At 47.2% G+C, this 20550-nt stretch overlaps 1 protein-coding gene across 8 annotated transcripts in view; it reads left to right on the plus strand.

Annotated features, from left to right (window-relative positions):
* The first annotated feature begins 3917 nt into the window (after window positions 1-3917).
* map2 (microtubule-associated protein 2) overlaps window positions 3918-20550 on the plus strand; it is a 76619-nt gene continuing 59986 nt past the window's right edge. For all 8 annotated transcript variants that reach the window (XM_048978944.1, XM_048978946.1, XM_048978947.1 and 5 more), the window contains exon 1: window positions 3918-3971. The gene's annotated coding sequence lies outside the window, so the exon portion shown is untranslated. The remainder of the gene's footprint in view (window positions 3972-20550) is intronic.

The raw sequence follows: 20550 nt of genomic DNA on the forward strand, positions 1-20550 counted from the left end.
CATTTTGCGACAAGCCTGCACAAGCATGAGAGGAACAGAGCAGGAGATGCCTGTCAAACTCGTGGTCCTGCAGGTTTGAGGCCACACCATAAGGTACATATACATTATATCATATTTTATGTGTTACATTATTTGCACTACTTTTATAATTTACAGCAGTTCCCTCTGTATGAATCATTTCAGGCCATGAAGCGTACATGGTGTTTCATATTTAAAATAATCATAGAAATGTGTCATAGATACATGGCTTATGTCATTCTTAATGGCTACATTTTACTCTCAAACAGCAGTAACATGATGGCTGTATTTGTGGATATAAGTGTACTGGAGGTTAGATGCACTACCCTGTTGTAGTACCAGATGTAATCAGAGGGTGACACTGTTGTGTAATAGCTGCATGTCAATAGAGTTTCTAATATTAAGTCAATTTTATACCTCATATATTCATCCAAAAGAAAATGAAAAAAATCACCCTTGATGTCCACATGCACCTCATGTTCCTTTAATGATGTTGGGTCAATCACCGTGTTCAGCTTTTATTCAGCTGTTAACCTGTATCTTGACATTTGTGTTACATTTGTTTCACGTTAAACACAATCAGAGGGTCCCCGTTTGTGGTCATCACTTGTTTTTTTTTTTTATTGCCACTTGCTTAAAATGCACTTCATGTCGCTCCACATTTACTGGGAAATTCTGAGAAGGGGGGCGGCATGGTGGTGCAGTGGTTACACTGTTGCCTCACACCTCTGGGACCCGCGTTCGAGTCTCCGCCTGGGTCAGATGTGTGTGGAGTTTGCATGTTCTCCCCATGTCATCAGGGGATTTCCTCCGGTTTCCCCCCACAGTCCAAAAACATGCTAAGGCTAATTGGAGTTGCTAAATTGCCCATATACACATATGCATGTGTGAGTGAATGGTGTGTGAGTGTGCCCTGCCCTGCAACCCCATCCTGGGTTGTTCCCTGCCTCGTGCCCATTGTTTCTGGGATAGGCTCCGGACCCCCCGCGACCCAGTAGGATAAGCAGTTTGGAAAATGGATGGATGGATTCTGAGAAGGTTTCCTGTTTGAGGGCAACATGTGCAGCTACTACATGGAGACTAGGCCAGTGCTTTAACCATTAAGGCACCTACAGCAACCTTTAAAAACACTGAAGCCTTGTACAGTCGGCCCCATAAACTTCCCTTTTCAGAGTATCTATTTTTGTTTTGTTTATGTTTGCATAGTACGGTTCTCCTCAGGACTCGGCCTGTTCCACAATTCAAATCACAGTCTCCCCTACAAGATGGCCGCCGCTCTCTTAGGCTCTTTGTCAACGGCTCCCTGTTTGTCATGCTTGTCCTTGGACTGAGCAAGACAAGAGCCTGCTGCTCACCATCATTTAGGTGGACTGTTTGATGAGCCACAATGACATTTAATTAGGTCCGTGAATAATCTCAACCTTTTGCGAAATAATGATCGAGATGCATGCATCATAGAGAACAGAGACCTTTTTCTTATTGATGGATTGTGGAACAGCGGTGTTTATTTTTATTAAGAATGATGGAGGAAAAGTATATCCAGAAACGTGCCTGCTTAGAAACAGGCAATCTTGCATATGCTTATGTCAGCATGAACGTGCATTGAAGATAGAGGCATGTGTCAGGGAGTATTTTTTCATGCTGTTGATGTTTTACACAGTATCAGTGTTTGTTCCTGGGCTCTGGTGGTCATGCTCTAGGTCAGCTCTGACCCCTGGAGAAAGCCGGATACCACTGGCTGCCAGTTAGTGCTGATCTAGCAGCTGGAAAGGCTTGGGCCCAATCCTAGAGTGTGGCACGGCCCAGCAGAGCTTGGATGGACACTAGAGGCCTTTGACGTCCCATTGAGGCTGTGGTGTTTCCCTGTGCTGAGACTGAACGCAAGTGACAAAATGCACAGTAAGGCCAAAATATGAGAGTATGTCTCCAACTGGCAGGCTTGCTCGTCATGCTGCAAGACCTGCAGGAGGGGCTCCTTGGGGATTTGCAGCAGATTAATGCTTAAATGGTGGCAGGGGAAGAGCGGTGTCGCATTTAAACTCCCCCTGGGTGAAATTTGAGCATCCTAAAATGTGTAAACTCCCTTGTAGACGGCACCTTGGTGTTGCCTGCCGTCATTCCCTCGTTTGGTCACGTGACTTTCCGAATCCACCCCGCATACGTCTCATTCCCCACAGACTCTGTCAGGCTGCCTGGCCTTTTTACAGCCCTTTTGTAAACAAGTCTGCCCTTTGCTGTAGACTCAACAGACTGACTAATGTGGTCTACATAGATACAGATACGTATTCTAAAACAGGCTCATGATTAGAAAGCAGTACCATACTATACTGAAAATGCACATCGGGTGTCTCTCTGTTTCAGCAGAGAGTCGGCTGCTGTGCCGACTGCTTCCCATGTGAGTTGGAGCAGGTGACTGTAAACATCAACATTAAGCTGTCACTGGTAGCCCAGTGCCTGGGGAGTGATGAAGGTATGAGCAATTGCCAATATGATCTGGACCAGTGGCTATGCAACCGCCATTACACCATCCCAAATGCCTATGCAGGCGTTGCAGCCATGGCAACACTAGTGCCTCTTCACGTGTGAAGTGGAGCAGCACCTCCCCCATTCTTCTTGACATCTTGAAGTTTTCCGGTCAAAACTTGGGATTTGCAGGCGACATACTGGAAGTTAAGTTCCAACCAACTTGAAAGCCACACATGCACCACTTGTCAGACTGCCTCTCTGTTGTCTTATTCAGGAGTGCCCGAGAAGGGAGCCTGCCTAGGAGCACTCATACTTCAATGTTCATTTGCAGTTAGCGTCAAGGGGGCGCTGTAGAAAAATTAAGACATCAGACAATATGGTGTGATGCTGACACAAGCAGCTATGCTGCAAATGGCTAACTGACCTCCCACATCATCATGCACCAATGTAGGTACTTCTTTCAGCTTCTAGTGAAAGTCAGTATTGATGTCTGAGATCAGTATTTGCTGTTTTCCTGAGTGACGTCCTTCAGTTGAGTGGTAACCTCAGTGTAACTCTTTACAAGAATGTTTCTTAACAGGATCCCCCGAGTAATGGCACCACGCCCTGCAAATTGCTATTATTGTTTCTTCACCATGCTTATATGATGGTGGGCTTTGAAGTTGCGTTTTCTAGATACCGGAGCAGCACCACAGTAACTCTGGTGTTTTTCCTGTACACATTACAGGAATCGATACATGCAGTATGTACACGTGTTTTGGGACTGCGGGTGGGAACTCAGCGAGAACCTACACGCACACACAGAGCTGGGGGTAAAAATATGTAACTTCAGATGCACTAGAGCTGTTCACACGCAGAGCAAGGCACGTGGCGGGGGCGAATTCGGGATGAAGACTCAAAGATTCATCATTTCATGCTGTGTGGGGCCAGGGAATAAGGGTTCATTCCTGGGCCCAGGGACGGAATCTGAGTTGAGTAGGTTTTTCGGTCAAATGGTATAATTAATTTGGCTTATTTGTGCTACAAAATATCCTTAATTCTGTTGAGGAGTCACTGAATCAATGTTCAATTTATTTTACCGACCTTTGCATTGGTAAATAGTCTCTGCAGTATCACCCTGAATAGCAGTTCACTCGTGAATGTGGTGTGTAGCCTAAATCTGTTCTGGAAATTTCCATGTTGTCGCCAAAGGTTAGATTATAAAGAGAAATATCACACAACACTAACTATTGTAACCTTTATATGAATGTTGTAGCCGTTATATTAACCAGTAAGTATTAGCGGATATTTGTTTTTCTGTTTTCTGGTTAAAGACCGGAGAAGCTTTTTCTACTGTTTTTCTACAGGTGAAGCCTAGGACCTATGTCCCTGTATTAGTATATTTACGGCAGCTAACGGTGGAGGGAGGGGCCAAGGCGTTCCTTATGCTCCAGCTTGGCGCTTCACTCCGGGACTGGGCTCTCAGACGGACCGGCGGCGTCGACCAGGTAGGAGATGAAGTTATTCCGCTAAAAGGAAAATACGCATTTAATCCACAGTGACTGACTGTGCAGCGGATCATTGAAATGTCACGCTTGTTCATTTGTAACGTGTAGATAAGCGCAGCGAGAATGAAAAGATGCTCTCGCATTGTGTGCTGTTGGCAGCTTCATCACACGGAAGAAATAGGTTTAGTGATCCATCCTCTGTACTAGGCATGGGCTGCCTGCATTACTGCTGAAAACAGCCCTTAACATGGCTTAGAGCAACATGTGCCAGAATGTGCTTTATTGCGTTAATAGGATTGCATATAGACCGGTCTGGATTGTGTGATGTGTCTGGTGTGTGTGTGTGTATTTATTGTGCATTGTGCTTGTATGTGTGTGTGATGTGGAAAGGTGCAGTCCAGCTTTGTCTATCTCTCACCGGCGCGGTGCAGTCGGAGGCTCGGAGCGCAGGTCCAGCAGACGTGGTGCTGAAACGCAGGCTGGCCGCGTCCCTGCAGCCCCCCTCCCCCCACGACACCAGCGCTGTCCTGCGGAGAAGCGCTCCCTAATGTGTTTATCTCACCAATGTAGTCCTGCTTAATCTTTAAATAGAAAAAGGAGATTAAAGATGGTTGGTGAGTGAAATCCCGGGGCACCCCGGCAATCGATCGCCCAGAAAGCCCACGTCGGTCTTTCAGCCAGTGTGTGTTAAAGCGTTACTGAAATGGACCTCCGGGTGCCGGCACTTTAAGACCGGCACCGAACCCTGCATTGCGTTCTGTCTTTAAGCCTCGGGCTGCGGCTTTGCGCGTCCCGGCTCATCCAGATCGGCGTCGTATGAAGCACAATGCAGCTTATTCATGAGCTACCTGCGTACCGGAACCCGGTGAGATCCCCCGGTAAGGCAGGGATTTCTGCTGGTCGATCACGTTCATACTGATGTTGAAGCTTTCGCCTTAAAGCATATGATCCGGTACCGAGGCCGTGACAGAACCTTTAAAGATACAGGCAGTGTCTGGCACCAGGCTGTAGCCGTAAGAGCTGCTTTTTGAGCATAAGCTGGGCGTTTAGATCTCATTTGGTAAAAGAGAAATCTTACGAAAAATTATTATAATAATAAAAACCAGCCATTCGCCGTGGCAGAATTTTTCAGTTTTGCGGAAATCTTTAAAAGTCTGACCCATTTTGTTGACGGTGTCTCACTATGCAAAATCTTGAACTTCTTACTACCGCTTAGTAATGGGTTTACGTTATGATGCCTCTGTGTATCTTGGTATAAAATCTAGGTACAACTAGTTTGCTTTTCTCTGAAAACTCCATCTGAAAAAAAAAATAGTAATTCGAACCTTCATTTTCCTAAAAATGTCTCTTCTGAGAACACTCCAATGTGCTGATTCTGAGAACATTTGTAGAATATTGCATAAATAACAGTATTGCTACTTCTGATTAATAATATTAGAAGTACTGCAGTATTACTTGTAATTAATGATCGTAGCAGAATAGTACTAGATACCTGATTTTTTTCTTGTGTTATCAACCTGTCACTGATACACAGATAACATTGATTTATAGTCACAATGAACAGGTAAGGGTGAAAACAGCAAACAGGTCTGGATCTAAGGTGAAAAATGAACAATAAGCAGAAGAGATAGGATGAGTGGCAACTGTAAACAGACTGGATTTGTGGTTAAGAACCTCCTTTGGGTTCCGCTCACGCCTTGTCGGAGAACAAGAACATCCCAGAAATCATTTCGGCCTGCATTCGCCTTTTCGTTCCTGCCCATCTGCAGCCCTACTTTTTTCAGGGCATTCGAAGCTACGGAACGATCTGCGAACATCTGGCAGACGTAGCCCAGGCGCCGCAGCAGCGACAAACACTGCCAGCAAACGTTCCCCCTCCTGGAATAAGCTGACATGTAAGCCAGTGCGTTCGCCGCAGCTTGTGAGAAGGAGCAGCTCCCATGGTCAGGCAGAGCAGCCAAACAGGGGTCGGCAAAGTGCATTAGGCGAAATGCAGAAGCTTGTATCGCACCCCTGGAGCCTGTTGGCGGTGGGGTGGGTATCCTTACGTCAGCATGGCCTCAGGTCGTTGTAATTATCGGGGCAAGAATCTGGAATCGATCACAGTCACAAGATCACAGGAGACTTTGGCTGTTGGGGTAAGGGGGCGGGTTGCCCCCCCCCCCCTGACATGAAGGTTTCTTCGCTCACCTCTGTCACCCACAGCCAGCAAGCTCACGCCACCAAAACTCCCTTGATTTCTGGAGGGCTGGTGTGCAAGCATTTCTTTGTGCTGGGGGGCGAGATGGTGAATAAACGTGAATGGTAATAGCCAGCCGTGTGTGAGGGCGTGTTTGTGTGTATGTGCCTCTGTCTACGTGACCGCTGCCGTCCATCTGTGTGAGTTGAGCTCTCAGTCCCTAAGATAAGATAAATTTTATTGAACGCTGGGGGAAATTCTTGTGCGTAAAAGCAGCATGAATTTTCCCATGGGATCAATAAAGTCTGTCTTATCTTATAGATTCACACATGCCTATGTAGATGTGTGATCCATTCTGGGGTGGTATAGAATGTGCTCCTGCTGAGTCAGACCTTCTAAGTGTTCTTCGGTCAAAATTTTTAGAACAGCTATCCCCCCCCCGTCCTTTAAACAGGCAGGTTCTCACCTGGGGCTGCTTCTTCGGTGCTTGTTTTCCTGTCTGAGCAGGTGGCAGCATTGAATTCCATTAAGGGATTCAGGAGGTGGTACTCCTATTTCTGAGACTTTCTAGAACTTTCTAGAGTGAGCAGTTTGTCTCACAGATCTAGACTTTTATACATTCTTACAACAAAGCATTTTATGGCCTTTGATTTTACAAAATATACGTCGCTTACGGGTTCAACACCGCGGCCATACTTTCTGACTAAGGTCCAGTTTATCGAACGCTAGGCTGCCTCCCACACATTTCTATATAATCCACCTTTCATACATCAGCACAGTCTGAATCATCCTACCTCATTCTCTGGTGACGTGTCCTCTGATGGGCCCTGAGAAAAACTCATATGTGCCTTTGCGTGGAAATGGGTCCGTTTTCCTGGACTTGTAGCTTTCCGCGGGCCTTTGAGCCGGATCAGTATAGAGGAGAGTCAGGGCATGCGGTGCTGCTGCGGGGCTGTTATCACAAGCGTGTTATAGGGTACAGTGAGCTGCAGATTTCCCCCACATTGAAATGCGCTCGGAGGAAGCAGAGCGGGGCGTCAGAACCACCTCTCCAAGGTTGCATCAAAGTCTTCTCCGCGTCCCACTTAACCTCGGCCTGATTAGCATGCAGCCATTCACATCTCATGTGTCATTCCCTTAATGCATTGTAACTTAATGGATGAGGTCTCTCCATATCCTAGCCAGTTGAGTCTCTTATTCATTCACGATTGACTCATGAACAAAAAAGGACAGGTTTGAGTCCCACTGTGGGTGTTTCTCTTCTTGGAGACATTTTGGTTCGCCTGAATTTACCTAAGAAATCTGCCTGTATTACTTTACCTTATTCTGAGGTTTGAGTACATTTTATTGGGTAAAAGCACAAGCCAGTCACATGAATGAGTAGTGAATAATGGTGACTGATAACAGTGGATCCTAGCTGCCATAGTAAGTGAAACTAAATGCTCTCTAATTGCCTGACACTGTTTTGAGAATTTTATAGGTGTGGTGCGCAGGTGTGTGGATGTGAATGCGAGGCGGTGAATTTCAAAGCGACAGCACTTGTCTGAGCTTCAGGGTCACCTGCTTTTCTTGTCATGAAAATGCATCCAGGCATTTCAGGCCCTTAGTGAATGTTCATGTTGAGACTTTCCCTGAGATGTCAGACTCGCTAAACCGTTGGAAAGACGCTCTGCTGAGAGGCTTGTCAGAAATATGACGTGATGATGAGTAACAGTGTTATCTTACAGTATCTCCGGAGTCAAATAAGCCCCCCTTTCATTTTGCACGTGCACCAGTATGGTGTAGTGGTCAGATTCCTGCAGGAGGGATGAACTGGGGGGAGTGCTGACTGTGGGGAAAGGTGACTGGGAATATAGCCTGTTATAGGGTTAGCCCAGTATCGGAGCAACTCTTTGGAGCCATGTAAATGTGGGTGCACTTCGTAAATGACAGGCCGTCCCCAGGTTACGAAAGAAATCTGATCCCTAAGTGTGTCGTTAAGTCGAATTTGTAGGTAAGTCAGAAAAATAGTAATGGAGTACATAGCTATAATTATACAGTAATAATAAAGATAAGTACATACTGTACTGTACCTTGAGCGGATGAACTGCTGAAGCTGTGCAGTGTTTTGAGGTGTCACAAAGTGGTGCGTACCTTCATTATTACGAACCGTTGTATCTAAGCTGATTTTGTACTATAACAGGCTTTATGACTGTTCGTAAGTACAAGCTGTTTGTAAGTCGGATGTTTTTAACCCAGGGACTGCCAGTATCGTGGCTGTCCATTAGCTGTCTCCATTCTCAAGGTGACCTGCTCCTTCCGAGCCGAATCTCTGCATGAAATTGGGCGGCACATGGCAGCCTAGTACATGAGGGTGTTGAGGATTTGGACAATGCAGGCGGAGTGAAGTCGATACAAATAAGTGAAGCTCAGCAATATCTGTGTTTTACTGATTAAAGACAAATTCGCCGTGTAGGTTTATGGCTGCAGCGGCAGATGATTAATTACATTCCCCTCTTGGTATCACTTACTTTAAGTGAGCGATGTAAAACGCCTGGTGCTTTTGTGAGAGTAATCCTACCATGAGTCAGGTTGCAGGTCCACTGCCAAGGGCTTTGTGACCAAGACCGTAAGCTTGCTGGGCTTGCAGAAGTTCAGCGTGAAGCAGCAGTACGGGAGAAGGCCGATGTCCAGCCGACCCTCCAGGGCAGGTGTGCGATGATGACACTTTACCCGGTTAACCACAGGGCATAACTAGGTGGTGGGTGTGGTCTCGGGCCTGTCAGATGTGCTTCAATGACGTTCTGAAATAGGCATCAAAGTTCTTAGCTTTGCTTTGCATTATGGTTCTTCTGCGGGTCGTATGAGCAGGGATGAGTGAATCTGCCAGGTAAGGATGACTGATGCCGGTCCGCCAGTGCATTGCAAGTGTGAGGCATGACAACGAGGCTCACCAGTGCCGCCCCCCCCCCCCCGCCCACGGAGTGAGGTTCTGATGTCCGTTGTGGTGAAAGCATGGCAGTGTGAAGGCTCCCAGGACTGGAGGTGATAGGTCATTTGGCTTGGCACCCAGGCCATTGTAAGCGCCGGCTGTGATAATGGCTTCCAGCCCAAGCTTGATTTTCAGCCAGACCTTTAATCCATTAGCCAGGCCTTTGCTTGGAGCCTGTAGCCCCTATTAGCCATGCATAGGAAGCAGAGAGGCATCCCCAGGGAAGCAGAGTGTGTGTGCTCACAGTTTCCAGATGTGAGCACCGAACATTAATAGGCGCTTGGTCCTTTTTCACAGGAGTCACTGGACAACGGTGCTTCTGCACTGGGCTCTGCTCTGACACCAAGTGGGCCTCGCTCTCCTCTCAGGCGGTACCACCCCTGAAGTCGTGCTCCGGTAGAAGAGTGACGAATGACCGCGGCTGTTACAGTTAAACTGCGCAGGCAGGAAGTTTAGTGTTTTATTTGCCCCCGGGGGCATTTTGAGATGCCGCTAACATCTGGCGCGGACAGTCAGCGGGACCTCACAGGAAATCAGCACTTTGTGGACACGGTTTTTTTTTCTTTTTTCGTTGGGGCTGCTCTGAGACGCTGCTCACCCTAAGCAGACTAACCTGATCAGTACAGCAGCCTCCAGGTCACTTATCTGTACATCTCCAGCGCATGGACCCCAGCCCAAAGGACCTCACTTTCATTTCGTTGCACAATGTCGGTAAAAGGTCCGATTCTCAATTGAACTGCATCGGCTCGTTATGCAAACAGCTGTCTCTGTGACTTCGGAGGATGATGGGATGATCTGTCACACGTCTCAGTTTCAGGACTTTCAGTGTCGTGTCGAACTGTTGGAAGGGATTCAAAAAGATTTTCGGTTTCCATCAGAAGACGGTCTGTGTGCGAGGGCCAAACGTTGACTGCTGCCAGCTTCTGTGTGTGATCTATAAGGGAAGCTTTATATACACAATAGACTGGACAACAGATAAAAGATAAAATCCTAGCAAACTGTGGCTAACGCTTCAGTTACCGTGTCAGCAGCTTCGCGCGACGTTGGGTCTGAACGCCGGCAGTGGCGCTAACTGATTTTTACAGGTGCACCGCGGAGTCTATTCTCATCCCTTGCGTAATCTCTTGCTACAGCAGCTGCTCGACAAAGAGACAATACAGCGCCGCAGAGGGTGGTAAAGAGCATCCCGATCATTAGCGCTACACGGCTCCCGTTCGACTCAGGAGCTGAACATCACATGGGCCTCTTTGCCCCCTCCTCCCTTCCGGAGGAGGGTCCATGATGATATGCAATCGGACCTCGAGATACAGGTGCTCGCCCTCGTTTATACTTACGTTTGCTTTATTGGGCAAACACTTTTGTCTGAAGTGGCGTACAAATGGGAGAATGTTCCCAAACAAGGGTTCTGTTGCACACGTCCGTTTGAGGGCATTGTCATGCCAAACTGTTGGAAAGGATTTGAAACAGCTACATCTGATAAAGTAACAGGCACAGAATTCCCGGAGATGATGTGCTATGTACGAGGGCCAAGCCTTGTCGAACATGTAGTCAGGCTCAACAACAAATGCTAATGTCACCGCAGATCCCGCCAGTCACTTTGTTCCCTGCATACGTGCTTATTTCCTCTGTGGTTGTGTCCATTTCTGTTGCTTGTTTTTGCCAGCTGTACTTATTTTGTGTTACATTTTCTTTTTTTATTTGTCCTGTACTTTTCTGTACTTTTCTGGCATTGTAAGTAAGAATGTCATTGTACAGAGTACACATGAGAAAAAAACATACTTTGAACCTTGAGCATCATCTAGATCAGGTCTGGGCAATTATTTTCACCATGCTTCACCATGTCAGCAGGGGCTATTTTTAATGATCCTTTTCGTGTCACAGGAAAGTTACAACATTGATTGACTTTTCCCTTTATTTGGAAATACACATAGAAATCAATAGAACTAGTGCATTTTTCATGTTTAGCTCGTATGTATTATTAATTAAAGGAAAGATTTGTGAGCAAGAATTTTCATAGATTTGAACATAAAGCTTCATCTGTTTTCTTCCATTTTAATTGCACAGCCCAGTAAAAATTTCACATCTGGCTCTTGCTCGGGTTGGATGTAGATGCTGACACAGTTCCGTGGCTGAATTTGGTAGCCAGACATGCATGGAGCTGGTCAGCCAGAAAGCATTCAAGAGTCTCGATGTGCTTTGATTTGATTGGGGAAGCACTTTTTTGCCTGCTGTTTTTACTCTACCTCAGAAGGTAAACGTGTTAAACCAGGGTTTCCCAGCCCAGTCCTTGGGGAGCCCCAGACAGTCCAGATCTATGCTCCCTCTCAGCTCCCACGAAAACGTGGACTGTCTGGGGCTCCCGAGGACTGGGTTGGGAAACCCTGTGTTAGACGATGACAGACTTTTTTTTGCTATGTTAGATACTCCGCGCGACAGTCAATAACCCATCAATAAGTAGATAAGCCTCCTCATCACCTGTTAAATAAATAAAGTTAAACAAAGATAATATTGTTGGCCCATTATCACCTAAAACCAGTAGTCCTTTGCATCGTTCTGGACGTCTCCCATTTGTCTCCCATTTGTGTTTTCTCCAAATTACCTCATCTACAATAATTTTGAGTGTCCAAATTCCAAGTGTTCCTTCTCTTCAGTTAGGCAGGATCAGTCAGTGGCTGAGCTACACGTCTGTTTCCAGTATATTCGGTTGCTCTTCTTGGAATATAAACTCGCTTTTCAGAGACCCATCATGAAGACTTAATGCAGGTAAACTAGCATAGACTTCTCTCTCTCTCTCTCTCTCTCTCTCTCTCTCTCTCTCTCTCTCTCTCTCTCTGGTTTCCATGGCACTGAAATCTCCATCAAAAAGAATCCACAGCTTCCATATAACCAAAGCCCCCTGGCAGGTTATGAAACAAACCTACAGCGCATCTGGCTAATATCTGAATGTGTATGGAGCAGAAGCAGGGTGAGGCTGGAGATCTGCTATAGGAACTGACAGGGAAGGGGCCAGAAACTAATCAGAAAAGCCTCAGCGAGCCCCACCGCACAGCTCCATGGAGCTCTCCACTGGAGTGACTCTCCCTGCACATGCCATCCATTCTCTCTGCTTAAGAAGGCGATCCATCCAGGCAGAGTGACCTGGGTTTCATTACCTGAGGCATCTGTAAGCAGGGGACCAGTGACCAATTGCTATGGTAACATCGGGTTCACCCTTATCTAGACCTGTGTAATTACTCTGCCTACTTCCAGCTAACGATGTGCGGTTTCTGTGTATTCATATTTATGTGAGCATTTATCATGGTCTTAATGCTTCACCTGAATGCATGTTTTTAATAGCTGGATGCTCAGACAAAGGTGACAGATCTTTGTCCTAGAGACTCTTGTCTAGGGATTTCTGTTCCATCACAGCCCTGGAGATGTTTGTTTCATACCGTACTTCCTGAGCATTATTGTCATTCGCTTTTCTCCCAGAATGAAATTCTGTCGACGGTGGATCATTGCTCTCGGCTGGCAAGTTTGTCCGCAGTGAATATCATAAGCGCGTTCGCTCAACCTGATTATGGAGCATGTACTCACACGGGGTAAAACCTTATTTTGCTTCCCGTCACTTTTAATAGCGGGCTGTTTGTAGAGCTTTTTGCTGATCGTAGTGAGCAGCCACTAGTGTTGTATAAGCATAGACCCCTTCGAGCTGGTATCGCTACCGCGAGCCCTGCAGATATGTTCTCCTGCCCCCTCTGGGCCATGCGGCCCCCCGCCTTTGTGAGAAGGCTCTGGGAGGACGGACCAGGCAGCTCCTAACTGCTCCCATAGAGGCCCCCGATCAAGTTCTCTCTCATCAGTGTTTGCCATTCACATGCTAATCGTAAGCCATCTGCACACGAGGTTGGCTTCTTGAGGGCCCCTCTCACCCGTTCTACACCCGGGGGGGGGGGGGGGGGGGGGGCTGACCTCTTTCTTGTTCTCCCTCTGTTGCACCTGGGGTGGGAGGCTTTGTGGGGGATGCGTCAGTCTTTCCTGCTGGTTGGCCTCTCCTGGTCCCTCCTGGTTATGACTGTGACCATGCACAAGCCTAAAATGGCTTTTTCTTACTTTATCTGTAGGTGTTTTCTTTTTAACTGTGTTTTCAGGCTCCTTTTTTTAATTGTTGGGCCATCTTCAGTTGGATTGTGTGGAAGCAAGCTAAGATAGATGAATTTTTGATTCATTTTTGTCCCTGTGCATTTTCAGATTCCCATTAGGGCACATGTTGCCATGCATGCTGGAGGTTGCCTAGGAAACACACATTTACTTCAAAACTCTCAGGTTGGCTCGGACGGATTGCTGATGGGGAGGGGGGGGGGGGGTACATTAATTGTGGGTGTGTGTGTCGTCATATATCTTTTTCATCTATTGCTTTCTGATTGAAACACATCAGGGCCCACGACAGTCCCCCCCCCCCCCCCCCCCGAGTTCATTTTCTCCAGTGTGTAATTGTATGGTCTCCATAGCAACTTGCAATCCACCAATCATGGACAAACAGTGTCTCCGTGGATTACAATGACACTCTGCAGAGCCAAGGAAATTGTCCGGCTTGGCAGAGCAGAATTGGGTCGAGGCAGAAATGTTCCTGACAATAATTAAGACATTCCATTCTTCTACAAATGCTAATTTAGTAAGGGTGTAGCACAAGTTCATCTTTAAAATAAACCATTTTCTTTTAAGGAAGTGAACCGTAAATGTGTTCTGCTGACTCAAAGTCTGAATCTAATTTGGCCTTTTCTAAACTATTTAGCAGGTGTAACAGACGCAGTTAAGGGGTCACACTGCAGCATAGCCTGGGACCATATTAACTCGAATATTCCCTTTTTGCTGCGGCAGCAAGACAGGATGTGGACTTCAAAAGAAAATGGTGAATGAATCCTTCAGCCTGATGATCTCTCTGTCACGGTTGCAGCAGTTGCTTAGGAGAAACTCACAGGTCTTCAGTGACACCAGGAATGTCTAGCCAGAACCTCGGAATGCACTCTCATGACGTACGGTACCAGTCAAAAGTTTGGACACGCCTGCTTTTAATGCATTTTTCTCTGTTTTAACTATCTTATTCACCTTATAGTAAAAGGCTTCAAGGAAATGAAGTAATACATGCCAAGTACTGCAACGACCAAGTGAAGTGCTCAACATCTCAAAATTTTCTCACATTTTAGACTCATCAAATAGTCAATAACAGCACTGCAGACTCTTTGTATTCTTTCAAACAGCTTCCAGATGTACCCACCTGGAATCCTTCTCCTACTTCTCCTAGTCCTGAAGGAGTTTCTACAAGGTCTGGGCACAAGTTGGCTGTCCTGCTCTTACGCTTCGATCCAACTCATCGTAAACCTGCTCTATAGGGTTTAGTTGGGTTATCGTGGGGGGCGGGTCATCAGTCACAGCAGTCTGTATCTGTCCTTGTTCACAAGGTAATACAATACTTAGGTGTGTCCAGACTTGTTGTCTGGTTGCTAATGCGAAGGGTTATGGACTGTGAGGGGTACTGGAAAACAACGTAATGGTACCAGGTGGTTGGTGGTGCCTTGATGGGTGTATGAGGATAAAATGCACATGACAGCAGGCTTGTCCCCAATGTCCTCCGCCTGCCACTCATTCTTGGCCATTGAAAACCTCCACCCTTTTCCCTTATGATGCCATCTTTTGTCATTATTTATCAGTTTTTGCTAGCATGCCTTGCCGATAAATGCTTCTTATCACCATGGAGACAAGCTCTGTGGATGTGGCCATGGAAACAGAGTCTGTGCACCTTCATGACAGGCTTCCCACAGCTCTCCAGATGAGCATCTCCGCTTCTCGGTCGCCCAGCCGCAGCCCTTACCGGTGAGGCGGGAGTTTGTCGTGCCATATGGGTCGGTCACGGTGCTGAGATGTGCTTCATCCATGCCTAGTTACACATAAACACTTTTGAAGCTAACGGCACCTGCGCGTCGGTCCTTAGGGTGGTGTTTAATTAGCGCAGAGGTGTGTGAGGTAGTAGATCTTGTGTCTGGTCTCCTCTCTGTAGCATGCTTAGATAAAATACGGTAATTTCAGAAGGACACATCCTTTTGGAGACAGGAGTAAAATGGCTGTCTAGAGGCAAGGCTTCTGCTGTTTTAGGTCAGTAATCATCTACCTGCCCAAAAGCAGAATTCTCCCCCTAGCAACATGTTTGCTGTTGTTGTTTCTGCTGTTGTTGTTTCATTATTATACACAAAGTGTCCGCTTTATTAAGTACTCTCAGCTAGCACCAGGCAGCACCTCGATTTGCATCCACAGCCACTTCAATTGCGCTTTCAAAGAAGAGAACAGCTACTGTACTGAGCTGTCATTTTTGCACTTGACGTCTTCCTATCAACTTTAATTAGCCTGGCCAGTCTCCTTTTACCTGTAAGTCTTTCGTGGCTGATTTTGATTATGATTTTGTTATATTAATGGATGTAAATTAGAGCATAGGTGTTGAGCAAAACCGATTCAGTAACTGAAGTTGTAAATTGCATGTGATTAAAAGTGTTACTCCTCTCAGTCAGCTGTGGATGCTCCAGTGTACGTTACGGTCCAGCTGGGGGTTTGTGTTGTCATGAATGCTTCCTCTTTGGTGTTTGAGATTTTGTCGGGGAAGCTGCCGTCGGCTCTCTTCTGGGACGTGTACGACTTCAACGGCCGTTTGCTTTATGGCATAAGGGAACAGCCGCTCTCTGTAACAGGAGTTCACGGGGAGCGCGCCTGAGAGAGACAATGCTTGAATGTGAAGCCAAAATACGTTGTTTATTCATGCTTTTCATTCGACCGGGGGTGTCCTCCTGGCTCAAGGGGAACGTTTTCTGAAGGCTCGGCTGAAGCTGGAATGCCGTGGTGTTGTGATTCGAACATCCTGAGTGACACGGAGGGTTCTGCAGAGGATGGGCGGAAGCTGTTCTTCTGTGCGTTGTGAGTGGAGCGGGAGGTCCTCTTTCCGATGATACTCTGCTTCGTTTCAGCAGTGCTGAGCCTTTAGAGCAGCGCGGGAGGGATTCTGCTTTACTGAAGCTGCTTAACACCAAGGGACTTCACTGGCATCTCCCAAGCTTTCCAAGAACTCCTTTATTCAGAAATGTTCTCCAGCCTGCGCGGCTTCTGCAGCGAGCCTTACGGCAGCCATCTTTACTCTTAATTAGTAACTTCTCCAGTTTCTACGGAATCTTCAGAGGTTTTGACCTCTGTATTTCCGTGGGCCTTTTTGTCTAATCACTGTTTGTTGATACAAAGTTATAGGCTTCGTGGTCTGATGTGTAGAGCATAGTAGCAGTGCACATAGCTGTGACGTGTGCCGCGGCAGTGTGGCTCGGTGACACGTTGGACCAGCCCTGGAACACACCTGCAGAATGTCACATGCAGACGTGAGAGAAAATCCCCGCTTCTGCACTGCGTGAATGTCTGGAGCGAGGAGCTTCTGAATCTTCCCACAGCGTCCACACTTGGCTGCCATACAGCAAACAGAGCAACAGGGAAGGACTTCTGAAGACTGGTACGCAGAGGGCGAAGAAAGAGTGTTGCAGAAATGGTGAAGAGGGCCAATCAGAGTTGGCCGCCCCCTGCATGTGACTGGCATTCCGGAATCTTTCTGTTTTCGGGTCTCATTCTATTAAAAATATATCCAGGTTCTGTTGCAACAAACAAACTGCTTTTGATTTGTTGTTGGATTAATTGACAGTTGTCTGTGATGGAGCATTAACAGTTGGACAATTTTGATTTCTGCCTTTTTTTGGGGGGGGGGGGGGGTTGGGCTGGTTTTGTCTCTGCCCCCCTAAACCATCTGACCTTGTTTTTAACATTCGTAATTTGATCTCTGTTGTCTTACTGAATCACAGATGACTCACTGCAAAAACTGATGATGGTGAATTTACAGCATAATTAGTATTTATTCACTCTGCTTCTCTTAATGCTTGTTGTTTGCAAAGCCACTAACCAGTGGGCTCTTTAAATGTGCGCACATGGACCAGTGTCTGCTCCATCAATCTTACTGCGCTGCCATCGGAAGCCGACGCATCTATAATTCCTGGCGGATGCGCGTCTCGCGCTGTAAGGAGGTCAGAGTTCAGGTAGAGAATATAAACCGTTAAGGCCAGGCTAAAAGCGGCTGGCAATGGCAAGCGGTCAGAATAACAGTATCAGGGAGATACTGTGATAATTCAGGGAAGTGGTTCATCGGCTACGCTAACGCCGAGGAACAGCACAGACGTGGGTGGCAACGCACAGCGCTCCTCACTTATGTAGAGCTCGCCGTTATGTAATCCGCTGGCCCCCAGCTACACCATCCCGTCTCTACAGACCCTCTGCACCACTGCTGTGCTGGGTACCAGAGCCAGGGACCTTGTATAGGTCCTCTGTCGTATGTTAATGGCTGTCCGGGAACTGGGATTAGGGACGGACCAGCCAGGGTTCCAACTTTAGAGCTTTGAATGGATGTGACGTTTAATATTTGCCCGTCTTTAATATTTGTCCCGCCCCCCAAGCCCAACATACTAGCTCCCTCCCGCTACTGTGGGGGCTGGGGGGCAGTGGAGGTGACCCAAAGCCAGTCATTAAGTAGTGAGGAGCGTCAGTGTCCGCGGAGAAGCCTGCCCCTCGTGTGGGGGGTTGTTTTTCTCTGTGTGGCTGCAAATAGATAGTATAACACTTTTGTTGTTGGTGGTGGGTGGGTGGGGGGGGGGGGGGGGGGGGGGGGAGGCGGGGGTTACAATCTGGAGGTTCACAGTTCACTCTCACAACTGAAGAGAAAATTTCCATAACTCAGTCCATTTTTTTTTGAGATGACCAACAGTCAGGTTTCCTCCTCATGTGCTACAGTATTGGCAACCAAAGCTCACTCAGTCCTCAAGTAATCCAAGGAAGAACTTTTGTTAAATTTCCAAAACTCACTAAGTTCACAGAAATCGTCTTGAAAACATATACCATGGACTGAGAGAGTTCTGGAGATTCCCGCTTAAGTTGTGGGACGAGAAATCCACACAATAGTGTAGGATGTGTCTTACTGACCCCAAGTCAATCGGTCACATGATGTAACTGTTCAGATTGTTTCACTTTCTCCACATGGTGCTTTTATGAAGGGCATGAGGCCATCAGTGATAGAGCATGAAGAATCAAGACCTTCTCACGTTCTCTCATGTTAGGACTCCACTGTGTTGACTGTGGCCCTTTGGTTGTACTAATCGCCTGTTTCATGTTCTAACATTCTTCCAATGTTACTGTTGGAGACAGAGGTTAGCTTTTATTAAATTTCAGTCACAGAAACTAACAAGTCGTCTTCACTTACGGAAGCTCAGCCTTGTAGATGCACGGGTGATGTGAAGAGTTATGGCAGAAACAAATGGGTTGTGTGAGCCAGTCTCAGGACCTTCTGAAGGTGGTGCAGTTGGGGGAGGCTGCACAGGAGGGGGCAACTTTCTGGCAAGTCCCTGCATACAGGTACTGCTCCCACCTGGGGAGCTTATCTCTTCCTCCCAGACCAGATGGTCCTTTGTTCCCCAGGCACTGGACGTCCTCGCTTTCAGTTAAAAATCTTTCAGCCGTAACTCCTTGTTTGATCTGGGCACTTTTTCATGCTTTGGGTAAACAGGGACGCCGGCAGCACTGGATCCGTGCTCCTTTCGTTGTTATGGGTATGATATCAGGTCTGGGGCTTTACGGCCCTGTGATGTGGTAGGAGACGTGGGTAGCGTGTTCGGGCATGGCGGCATGGCTCCCTGGCATGATGGGCTCACAGACACACGCCCACGCTCACACACACGCACGCACACACACAGGTTACGTATCTATATCTTTGTTGGGACTTTGCATACATTTCTATGGGCATAACCCAACCCTGACAACTGTAACCCCTACTCAGCCTAACCCTAACCCTACTCAGCCCTAACCCTAACCCTACTCAGCCCTAACCCTAACCAGAGAAACCAAATAAAATACAAGACTTTAGGCTGTTTTCGTTTTTTATTGCGTTCACAGATTTTTGGAAATCAAGTTTCCCCTTGTGGGGATCGAACAAATGTCCCACACACACACACACACACACACACACACACACACACACACACTGGTTTGTAATTATATCTTTCTGGGGACTCTCCATTCATTTCTATAGGGAAAACTCTAATTCCAACATGACGACCCTAACCCCTACCCAACCCTAACCTTAACCACATGTAACCATACAAAATACACGACTTTTGGCATTTTTAGTTTTTTTATTACATTCACAGATCTTTGTGGGGACCTGAAAAATGGTCCCCACAGGTTTTTACTACATTGTGGGGCACTTCTGTTTCTCATAATGTAATATAAACCTAATCCACATAGACACACAGATTAGGTATCTTTGTGGGGACCCTCCACACACACAGTCAGCCTCCTGGGTGCAAAGTGGCGGTTTAGTAGCTGCTGACAGATAGTCGCTTCTTGTTCTCACAGACCTCCGTCTGGCCTCCTCTCTCTCACACACAGGCTCTCCACTTCGAAACTGACCCGTGGGAAACATATTTTCCATGTCAGGAATTTCCTGTGCTTTTCATGATGGGAGCGAGGATGAGGCAGGGGTGTGGGGGAGAGGCTGGAGGGATTCTCCAGCTGTGTCCCAGGAAAGCCCCCCCCCGGGGGGGGGGGGGGGCGAATGCGTCGTGGACGGCCTTAGCCTGCCCCGATGGATACAGGAATGATAGTGACTCTAGGTTTGGTGAGATGGACAGACGTCGACTCCTTGTAAACTCCAGAATCCCCCAGCGCTCTGAGCCTCCCAGATGGATTTGTACATATACCCCCCGGCAGGAAGTTCCTGGAAAGTTCAGCTGCCTCTCCCCCATATGGTAGCAGATTGGTGGAGTCAGTGTACTGTTATTAAGTCTGCTGTGGGAATGAAGAGGGCACTCCCTTCTGAAACTTAGAGGACCTTACAGGGTCACAGTTGAGGTATATAGGCCCTCCTTAGCACTCATTCGTTCCTATGGCTCTGGGTCCGTACTCTTTATCAGGAAATACAGACTGCCTGATCACACTGCAGTGGTAACCCAGGCCCCTATGCTGGAGGGAGAGAGGTAAGGAGCACACACTGATATAACACACTGCCACACCCACCACACAATGAACCATCTCAGGAATGAAAACCTAAGGGCAGCCATGTGGGTAGGTGATGCCTTAGCACTACACTAGTTTGAATGGAATGGAACGGGACAGCGTGAGGTTTTTTTCCCAGTGGCTGGAGTGCCAATGCTGCCAGCAACCCCAAATTTTCCCTGTAAGCTGGAGGACCTGCTTACCCAGGATGGAGCAATTTCAGGTTAAGGACCTTGCTCAAGGGCCCAGTAAAATGGAATCACTCCTGGCATTCACAGGATTTGAACCGGCAACCTTGCATGTGCCGGCAGAGATTCCTAGCTTCGCAGCCG

This window comes from Brienomyrus brachyistius, chromosome 16 (assembly GCF_023856365.1).
Source record: "Brienomyrus brachyistius isolate T26 chromosome 16, BBRACH_0.4, whole genome shotgun sequence".
NCBI classification, from domain to species: domain Eukaryota; kingdom Metazoa; phylum Chordata; class Actinopteri; order Osteoglossiformes; family Mormyridae; genus Brienomyrus; species Brienomyrus brachyistius.